Here is an 11,149-nt window from a genome sequence, read left to right as displayed (position 1 = left end):
AAGTTTTATCCTACTGTGTGCTCTGATATTTCCGTTGTTGAAATGGAAATGAGATGGATCCTCGTGTCGAAAAAAAGGAAAGTTTTATTAATTTCAAGAACGTTACCTTTGCCTACGTGGCACACACCTTACATGAAGAACAAAAAAGACACCATATCCTATGGAAACCAACCCTCTTGTAGAAACTTTGGAAACTACAATCAATACCACAGGATCCTCATCCGAGGGCTATGGGTAGAAGTGGATAGTTTCAGCACTTAAACCCCCCACCTCATTCCATCCTAATCCCTACTTTTGCAAATCACCCCTCAAATCAAATCAGCACCCCACCCCCCTTGTGCGCATCACGGCCAGAGACCAGGCGAACCCTCACCGCCCTCGTCGAGCCTCCCGAGGGTGATTTGCGGGCCTCCCGAGGGTTTGTCAATTTTTTTCTTTATTTTTTGGGCTCAAAGTCATTTAGTACCGATCTGTGTTATCGACTGTTGTGCATTCAGTGGTAGGCGACGTTCCCGTCGACAGCGAGGCACATGTGGTGACTTCGTCAATCTCGAAGATTTGCCGGCTCAGTCTTCGAAGATGCTCATATGGGTAGGGTTTACGTACGTGTGTTCATAGGGGTGTGAGTGTGCGTGCATTGTGAGTGTCGGAGTTATACTGTGTGATCTCAAAAAAAAATTAATACCAGGCATTTTGGCCGGTACTAAATGACGTCTCATTTAGTACCCGTCAACCGGTACCGGTCGGGTGCCCGGTACTAAATAGGGGTTCCCGACTGGTACTATTAGCCTTTTTTTCTAGCTGTGTCACAAGATGGTCTCATCGTCGCCGTCGTCGCCAACCTCCTCTCCTTCTCCGCCGGTGATTATACTCAGCATCATCTCTTCGATCGATAATCCTTGTCCCCTACTCATCTGTCTAACCTAACCCGAGCTTGGCTGTCTGGGCATGATGCAGGGCAAGCGGCGGTGCTGTCATCTCCGCCGGGCGTGCGGTACCCAGGTGTGCGGTCAGGGCCGGCTCTATAATTTTAAGGGCCCCCGGGCGACGAAGAAGATAAGGGCCCGTTTAATAAATTTCTAGTGTCAAAATCACAGTATATAGTATGAATAATAAAACATTCCGTGTTGCATGTTGAGAAAGTACTAATAAAACAATATATAAGGGCCGGTAACATTCCTATAATTGTTGAGTGTTGAGAAAATAAGAAAAACATTGCGAAAGTACTAATCGTCAATCGATCATGGTTGTTGCTGTGATGGTGTTGCTGCCTTGCCCGTCGCCGCTCGCTGCTCGCTGAGACTGCGCTGCAGAGAAGAATCAGATGAGATCGCTGCATTGTCTCTCTAGTACTCTCCTCTTGACGATTTGCTTGTCGCAGTCTGTAGGGATGCACACGCAGGGCAGGGTCTCGGCATCTCGCACTTGCGTCTTGTGGCGGTCGGCGGCAGAAAACCAAGCGACGGTACCCTGCAAAACCTGGGAGCAGCCTCCCTCATGTAGTCATGTTCATCGGCTGCTCAGGAAGGTTGGTTTGAGCATTTGGCATAATGAGCTTTCAATTAATTACCTATACTAATACTACTAGTTACATGTATAATCTTGGGCCCCCTAGCTCGGTGGGCCCCCGGCGGTCGCACCTCTTATATATCCCGGCGGTCCCCCTCCCCCAGAGCCGGCCCTGCGTGCGGTACCCAGGGGCGGAGTGCTACCACAGAAACCCCACCATCCGGTTGTGCAACACCTGCTGCCGGAAGGCAGGCCTCCCGGGAGGCTACCTCGAAGGCGAGGTCTGCCTCTGCAACTCCGATCCGGCTAACTTGCTTGGCTAGCCACAAAACGAGATGATGATCAGTATCGACCATTTGTATGACATGATGAAATAATTTATCTGCTTGCGTCGCTGTCAGTTTTAATTTTTCACATCCCTTATCTTTTTCAATCTGGTCTCACAGTGTGTGATGTATATTTTTTTTCAAGAAGGAAAGTTTTATTAATTTCAAGAACGTTAACTTTAATTTTCCTAGGTGGCACACAACCTTATATGCAGAACGAAAAAAACACTAATGATTATGAATCCAAAAGCTAGACCATCATTCATATGCCCAGGCGAAAAAAAATCATTGTGTACCGCTGTGATCAAAACATGTGAAGTAGGGATTTGTATCATAAATCAGTATATAATAGCCAAGCGCGTATATATACATTGAGTGTCCATAAAGGAGTAATAATAAATATTTTTTTAAAAAATCAGTTGTATAAACCTAAGGAAAGTTATCAGGGACAACTACCGGTGCTCCTTACCTTTGGACCGATTAACGGGCATCCAATTAAAATTTGTCGGATAATGAAAATTCTCCATTTAATCCAATCCCTATTACCCTTGTGGATTGGAGGTGAGTGGAAGAGATTATGGGGAATGTAGTTCATTTACCTATCAGTCCCCTCCAATAATCCACAAAGGGAATGTTTTATGCTAAACTCTTAACTTCATCTCTAGAGGTACATGTCAATATTCTATCAAGCTAACTAACAATCCTTACATATATACCAATGGCCAAAACTAGTAAAGATTCTTTAAAAAAAATAGTAAAGTTTGACCAACACGGATACCAAAATTATTTATATTTTGGGCCTGAGCTCGTTTATGTTATTAAACCTTCGAATGAAAATTTCTTATTTTGCATGCTTTCAACCATGGTCGTCACTCAAGCCAAGCAAACTTTTTTTTATTTGCCAAACCAAACCTAGCAAATCTCAAGTCCATTTGACGTCCTGCTTGTTAGATGGCTGGCAGTACAGTGCAAAGTACAGAGTATCACATGGAAATAAACTCCATATCAGCACATCTTCTGCCCAAAAGCCATAGATGCAGCAGAGCTTTACCATCTCTAATGGGAACCGGCAGACTATATTCTAGGGCGTTAAATGTCTCAGACATTAGCAGGTAATAGATTGCTGCCAGTTTAACCTTTTAAAGATTAATACCTTCTTAAAAATATAGGCCTTACAATTATTTGCATATCATGACTATCCGACATTAGCAGGTAATAGATAGCTGCCAGTTTAACCTTTTAAAGATTAACACCTTCTTAAAAATGTAGGCCTTAAAATTATTTGCATGTATCATGACTATATATACACACCCACGCGCTCTCACCTCGATCCATCTACTCCACTATTCAGTACAAGCAATAGCTGTGTCCCACAGTTAACTCCACAAACGTCTAAGACATCAAGAACCAAAGGAGGAGGATGGCCAGTGTGTTTCCTTGTGCAGTCTGCAAGGTCCTCCTCATCGCCGCAACCATCATCGCTCTCATCATCTTTGCTGGTAACCAATCACCGCTTTTCTTCAAAGTAGCACAAATCTTGTAACCAATTCAACTTACTGATGTGGTGATGATGCCTGCTGGATCGCAGGGGAAGTGTGTCCCTCAGTCGCCTCCTATGATATCTGCGTTGAGGGTGCCCCCAACACCTAGTTGCAGGACCTGGTGCGTGAATCAAGGCTACCCATGTGACGGAACCGCCAAATTAAAACTCTAAATTAAGTGTAATGGCCGTCATTTGAATACATCGGGCGCATTAGCTTAATAATTTAATTTGACGGTCCTTTCTCAACCCACGGCCCGATCGAAACAACACCGGTAGTCCCACGCAAAGGCGGGCGCAGATGGTACAAGCACGACAAATACTTGAAAATATAGAGAGAAGTGACAACCGCCATACAAGGGTTTTTACAAACCGAGTTCAAATACCTACATATAGCTTACATAACTTACTTAAATTAACATAATTTTACAAACTTTACAAAAGAGTGGCCAAGTTCAACAGAAAAAAAGGACCTACAACTACCTTAGTGTTCAGCCCCTGGACCACCGGTCAGACCGATTATTCCAACCGGTCAGACCTGCCTGCATGAGATTCCAACCGAAACTACCAGTCAGACCGGTCCACGGACCGGTCAGACCGGTCTAACAAAACAGACAGGCTGCACATGCAGACCTGCACAAGTGCAACCCCGCGACCTCCTAATCTAACTATCTGGTCCCGTGACCTCCCATCCCTCTGCGTCCCGGCGGATGAACTTAACGCAACAGGGACAAAAGTCCACGTCCGGATGCCCTGAAATAAAACTTGGTGGCAACAAACCCTGACCAACTAATACTCAGCAAGACTTACCCGACCAGTGGGTATACTTAGCCCATATGTCTAGACATGCAAAGCATTTGACTGGTGGTTATTTTGCAGAAAAAGCGACTAAAGTAATTCCTTCTTTCATTATTTTAGCATCAGATTCTATGTAAATTAACCATAATCTAAGCATTTGCATAATCCAACTATAGCAGGCATGGTAAATCAATAAATAATAATTCAATGTACTCATCATCAGATATATATACTTATCGTTCAACCATAACACTACGATGTGACGCAGTGATCAAGGTGCTCATATCCGAGAGCGACTGACGGCGAATCGATCCGATTTAACCTTGCAAGGTGGACCTAACCAACATGGCACGCATAAGCCCCGTCGGACCACACGCACCAACCATTCCCCTCTTCTTCTCGAACTACAGGACTGCCCCACCATCATATGGTCAGCCGAGCTCAACGTGAGATCCCCAAAAGTAAACACATGCATCCCCATTTCTCCGCGACTACTCAACTACCCCAGGAGGTGAGATGGAGTCCTGTACTTTCAAGGTGAGGCAGTACTCGGCTTACCGGTTTCGACTACCTCCTACTCCCGGCATGCGGTTAGTATAATTCAAACATGATCAGCAGGGCCAACAACGGTACGGTCCTTAACCGACACAGACGGGACTAAGACACCCAGGAACTCTGTCCTGCTGCCACACCTATATATCCTCATCATTTCCCGTCTAGTCTCAATTCTCCATTCATTCCATATCAAATTCAACAACTCATGTACTGGAATATGAATATATCTTATATCTCGCGAGTAATTGGAAATTACTCGACTTCTAAATATCCTATATCTCGCGAGTGACAAGAGATCACGCGTCTTCTACCGGAAACCATTAAACATTGCACTTTCATCGTCCCATACATACTAGTATAACTCAAGGAAACCTAGGGATCATGCAACTAGGGTTCCAATTAACTCCTGAAATGTAATAGACAAGTAATAAATACATACATACAGGTGTCATAATTTAAAATAACAAGACATGCACCGGGGCTTGCCTTGAGTCTGCTGCTCAGCACTAGGGTTAGCCGGGCCTTGGGCCGACTCCTCGTGAACCTCCAGCTACGGGGCTTGCCCCTGGGGATCCTGTGGCTCCGCAACCACTTCGTACACCACCTCCTCCGCCACAGCTGCTACACGTATGCATATGCATATGACATGAGAAATGCATGCATGATTTATAAAATCCATAGGTAACTAATAACCAAATTAATTTCTACCATACGCACTAACTACCACTGATTAACTCTGCTCAGCCCATGCCCCACCGGTCAGACCGGTACCCAATACCAGTCAGACCGGTCCTATTTAATCCAACCACGCCACAAGTCAGACCGGTCCCTCCGACCAGTCAGACAGGTCCTACCCAGATCAAAAACTGGACTCCATGTCGCGGCTAAACTAGCCCACCAATTCCAAATCCTTTCTAGGCCCAAGTTCAGAGATGCATAAAGATGATCTTGAAGCAAGAAATTCGACTAAAACCTTCTAAAAAGATGGATTCACCCAACCCTAGGTAAATACCTTGGATGAGTTAACTAGCCCACCAAATTCTAAATCCCTTCTAGGCTTTAGTTCATGGATACAATTAGAGGTGTTTGACCAAAGGGATTCACTTATAATCACCTAGAAAAGGAGATCGAACCAACCCTAGCTTGTTTACCTTGAATGAGCCTCTTCCCCACAAAAAACTTGGACTCCACTTCACCCCGGGAAGTAGCACATGGAGAAGATCCTCCACCGACTTGAAGCTTTCCCCGGCCTTGGATCAAGTGGGAATGGGGATTTGGATTTTTGGGTTTGGGGTGAGAGGGGCAGCTCGGGAGAGAGTGGGGGAGCTGGGTGAGGGCGTGATCTGGTGAGGGAGAGAGAGAGGTTTAAATGATGTGGGCCAAAACAAAACGGTTGACCCAGCTTCAACCGGTCAGACCGGTTGCCCCGACCGGTCAGACCGGTCTGGCCCAGCTGACTAGAACAAATTTTGGTTTAGTGATTTGTCTCATGATTTCTAGAACTAATGGCCGTGATTAATTTAATTACAGGTGATTAACACCTGTGGTGTTACACCCCAAGGGAGGCGACTTCAGCCTCGGCATCTGTTGCTGCATCATATGATCGCACTAGTAGTGCCCATGTGCGGCACGCACATGTTTTAAAATTAAGAGATTTCTAGCATAGATCAACATACGACATGTACATATTTTAAAAATTTCAGAAAATAACCTCTTTATATTTAAAGCAGTGATTGATATGTGACAATTATATAAACAACATAAGAAACTAAATATTTAGATTAATTAACCAACAATTTGGCTTAAATCATAATCCATATCATAATTATTTTCATCTACACATTATATTATATGTATCTTTAATAAGGTTGTGTGTTGTGTCCATCCAACAATTCCGCGCACATAACAATCAACAAATGTACGTTTAAGTGACAGAGAAGAGGAACCTTGTTCAACTTGGTTTCTTCTTTGGGATAAGAAAATGTGAGTACAACTCGATAGTTTGGTTTCTCACAAAGTAATAAATTTAAAAGCTTGAATTGGATAGAACATTATAAAAGTGCTACAACCCCACGAGTACTGCCTTTTGGTCTGCCATCCATCCATGGCAATGGATGAAGAAGACATTTCTCACATCACACTACATGATCTCATTGAAATTACAATCTAATATGATATCCTGGTAGTAGCACCAAACCTTGGCCCCTCCTTGCCATGACATCTGAAAAATATTGCTCTGGATATCCAATACAGAAATTAGAAACTAATTCAAAAGCTGGAATTAGAAACTAATATGTTTGATAGCATACCTATTAGACGGTAGACCTCTTTGACAATAGGGTAAGATTCTGAAATATAGGGGCAGGAAAATAATCCATGTAAATAATTGGGAGAACTTGATTTAAACAGACTGGGTTTAAAATTACATATTTCACAACCTTGCTATGAATCTGCACATCAGCAAAGTGTGCCCCCTGAACCTTAATTCAGGTGTAGTAGTTTTTCTATAAATGCTTGAACCTTAAATAGACTGGGTTCAATGTCTGAATTTTTCTATAAATAAATTAGGGCTTCATTTATACTAAGAAACCGTGTGTAGTAGTTTTGATGAATAAAATATAAAAGTTCAGCTACTTAAATCACCAAAAAAAATTCTTATCAAACCAGGCATGTTCTATTACTGAACTGTCCTCAATAAGCCTATGAAGGAAAAATAGAAGAATCTAGTAGTAATATAATTCATCGACAAACAACACAAGAAATTTTTTTTAGCTTGAAGTTTATAAACCTGCCACGTATTTTCTTATCAATATTGCTTTGCAATTGAAACAACACTGCAGACATGTGAGTGGGATGAATAACCTGCAATTGAAACAACTTTCTCTTATGCTCCTGAGTTAAGTGGAACGTCTCATTGAGAGTGGGATCAATAACCTGCATCATTAACCAGATTATTGGCCATGGAGGATAAATACCAGCTTCTTAGGATTGCAAAGGATGTGAATTCAAAGTCATGCTTTCTAAGATAATTTTGTAATTAGCCAAATGATCTAGTGCTTGACCCAAACTCAGCCATGTGTTCTGTTCAAGTGAGAAAGCAGTGGATCCTGCAAACAGTAGAGCCTTTAGGAGTGGCAAGGGCACAACCTGATACAAGCAGATCAACCGGTACATCGCTTGCCTGCTACCCACCCTTGCCATTGGCTTCACCCTTGCCGACCTCTTCCTCCCAAGCATTGACCAAACAGTTGTGGTGCATGCCAGCTGCACAATTTATTTAACATAAGCAACTATAGAAAAATTAATCTAGCAGTACTCCTACCATCAAGGCCATTGTTACTTTAAGAGAAGCTCATTGATCTACCAAGAATGAGACTTAAAACAACATTACAAAACTATTTTGGTGAATGGTTTTACTTCAATGGAATGAACATCGAATTTTACTAAACAATATTGCATACCGAGATGCCACAAACAAATATGAAGGCAAAGTCTTTGAATAGAATAGGAAGCTCCAGCATATTTCTTAAGTTTAACCTTGTATCATGTGCATTCAAATTTTCAGATTCACTTGTATGTCATCAAGTTAGAATCTGATCTGAACAGAAAAGAAAACGTTGAATTATGAACCTCCCAACAATTTATATTCGATATGTTGGCTGATTGGCAGTGATAAACTTAGGACGGAATCATCAGGTACATATAGACATTCTTGTGGTTACACATCCCCTACACATATAGCTAAAAGGTTGGTTATCAAGATAGACAACTTCTCATTAAGCAAATGCTACAAACATGCACATGTTGAACAAAATGAAAAGGTATAAGCTGCTACATTATGTAGCTGCTCTTAGTGCTTTCCATGGGACTGATCATATATCAGAAACTCGAAAGATGCATCTACTGATTTCGATGTACAAGTTGCACCACAAAATTTTTGAACATGGTACCTCGACATAGAATAGGGAATCTAAATTAAATCTATCCAGCCAAAAAAAATTTGATGACGGTAAATATATATTTTCTGAACAATATTGAGAACAGGGTAATGCTGGAACAAATAAAGAGAGGAACAAACCTCTGCATTTCTGGTCGACAGAACATTATGTGGCCCATGAAACTTGCACATCTCCGCTGCTATGCATCATATTCTTTCATCTCCCCTCTTTTTCCGGATGACATACGAACAGTTCTCCATATCATCCTCTTCTCTATGCTTTAACCCTAAAATTTTCCAGTGTTATGTTAGCCTCCAACACCCTGGGTGATTCATCATTAAAATAGAGAAATGCTAGACGACTCACCTTGGCCTATTAAATGGAGAAGGGATGGAATGCCTGGCAGCCTGATCATCCATCAGACCAAATTGAGAAGGCAAACAAAAAAGTTTTCTTTACAAAATATGCCTAAAGATGAGATTACAAGGTTCTCTAAACACCAGGCCAAGATTATGCCATTCCAGCATGTCTCCTATTAATTTTAGATAACATGTGAAAAGGAAAATAACTATCGTATGAAATTAAAAAAACAAATTGCGAAGGCCAAAAGAAAAGGCAAATGCTTCACTTCAGAACCACTGAAGTATCAGCTTGGTGACATACACCAGAAAGGTAAAAGATGGATCAGATTTTACCTATTGTCTGCAGCTTTTAATAATTGTTGAACGGATACAAAGCTGATCTGATCAATAAGAACTAATCAAGCTGATCTGATCAATAAGAACTAATCACGTTTAATTGTTGAACGGATACAAAGCTGATCTGATCAATAAGAACTAATCAAGTTTTAGCCTGAAAGATATGAGAGGCATCACTCCATGAAATATATAGGTATGACAAATATATCTTAATGACCACACCAAATGAAAAATATCTGTTTTGAAGCTATAGTAATTAAACGTGAAACCTGAGCTCACAGTGGCACCATTTTTCAGATTTTTATATAACTGTCCACACAAGAAATTGTCAAGATTAATTAATAAACAGAAACTTCTGATAACAAATTAAATGACCTAAGAGCAACATGAACCTATAATATTTGATTAACTGCATTAGAATCATATATTTCGACACGGTTACGTGTATTAGACTGAAATAAGAGAAATATTTTAGCCAGCTGAATCACAATCTTTGTTAATCGGAAATTCATAACTTAATATAGTGCCCCCAAACCTAGCACTCGTGATTGGGCTAATAAGGGCCTAGAATATTGAAGGGCAAAGGCACGACAACAAATCAGATAGTGCAGTCAATAAATATAAGATGAACTTCATCATACAGAAATGCATGCCGCCAACAATAATAGGGAGGCCACCTCCATCCAGTTTTTCTTGTATAACCTGTGACCAGAGTTAAAGATGTGAGCCATCCGTCAAAACCAATCATACCGGAACATGAAGAGTAGAGGGAAATCAAAATCAACGGGATGGGCCATCTCCAATTTCTATCCATCAAAATCAATCATCAGTGTGTCGCCATCGAGCTCTGAAGAAGACGGGTGGGGCAGCACCGCGGGAAGCGGCGCCCGAGCGAGGAAGGCAAATCGACGCCTCACCTGTGCAGCCACCAGGTTCTCCATTGCAGATCTAGCCGCATCATTCGCGGACGCCCTCCATGCCTACATCGCTTCATCCACGAGGAGCTGGATGGATTGCACAATACTTTAGAAGAGGGGAGGCGCGAGAGGGGCTGTGGATAGAGGGTTGAGGTGGTGGAGGGATTCACGAGCAAAGAAGGTGCGGCAGAAGGGGACTCACCGATAACGCTACGAGGGAGACGGCGCGGGGAAGAGAAGTCGCGGCCTCGCGGCTCCGCCCGCAGCTCCCGCCGTGCGCTCCCACCAACCGTGCGGATCCGGCGTGGTGGCCGCGTGGGGCCGACAGACGGAGGAGGAGGAAGAGGAGGGAAGGAGGGAGCGAGGCCCCAACGCCGCCCCACACCCGCGTCGGCCCTGCCGCGTCTCCGCGCCGGCCCCGCCGCCGCTCCATGCCGGCCCAGCTGCTGCTCCGCGCAGGCCCCGCGCGGCCCCGCTGCCGCCCCACACCCGCGTCGGCCCTGCCGCGGCTCCGCGCCGGCCCTGCCGCCGCTCCGCGCACAGGGGACCGAGCAGGGGAAGGAGTGCGCTTACATGTACATGTGAGCCTCGACGAGGGGGGTTTGTGAGGTGGGTATGAGGCTAAATTTAGTGAGAAATATTTTAATTATTATAGATTTTTATAGTATATATATAGATAGATTCATAGCGGTTTCACTGTAATAATGTGCGTGTCAAATAAAGAGCTTCCGCTACTTGTTGCGAGTGTTTGCAAGAGAGATGCATTGTGCGCGCGCATGACAATAATAAAATGGGGAAAATATATTTTTCATGTGCTGAATGTTTCTAAAAAAACAGTTAGTTGTTGCGGCGGTTGTGTTTGCTGAGA

General features: G+C 43.2%; 2 long non-coding RNA genes across 4 annotated transcripts; both read right to left on the bottom strand.

Annotated features, from left to right (window-relative positions):
* Positions 1-6,672: 6,672 nt before the first annotated feature.
* LOC120645147 lies at positions 6,673-9,431 on the bottom strand. Of its 3 annotated transcripts, none has more exons than XR_005664153.1 (7): positions 9,362-9,431; positions 9,033-9,073; positions 8,807-8,952; positions 7,876-7,992; positions 7,591-7,662; positions 7,038-7,076; positions 6,673-6,964 (listed from the first exon to the last, which is right to left on the bottom strand). It is a non-coding gene; the product is annotated as an uncharacterized LOC120645147 (long non-coding RNA). The 3 variants fall into 3 exon arrangements; XR_005664154.1 differs by having other exon boundaries at positions 9,033-9,198; positions 9,362-9,406; XR_005664152.1 differs by lacking the exon at positions 9,362-9,431 and having other exon boundaries at positions 9,033-9,355.
* An 85-nt stretch (positions 9,432-9,516) lies between these two features.
* On the bottom strand, positions 9,517-10,870 carry LOC120645148. The gene is made up of 3 exons (XR_005664155.1): positions 10,484-10,870; positions 10,282-10,368; positions 9,517-10,170 (listed from the first exon to the last, which is right to left on the bottom strand). It is a non-coding gene; the product is annotated as an uncharacterized LOC120645148 (long non-coding RNA).
* Between the last annotated feature and the right edge of the window lie 279 nt (positions 10,871-11,149).

Source organism: Panicum virgatum, chromosome 8K (genome assembly GCF_016808335.1).
Source record: "Panicum virgatum strain AP13 chromosome 8K, P.virgatum_v5, whole genome shotgun sequence".
Taxonomy (NCBI): domain Eukaryota; kingdom Viridiplantae; phylum Streptophyta; class Magnoliopsida; order Poales; family Poaceae; genus Panicum; species Panicum virgatum.
Note: the sequence above shows the minus strand (reverse complement) of the source record. Positions and strands in the feature narration are given on the sequence as shown.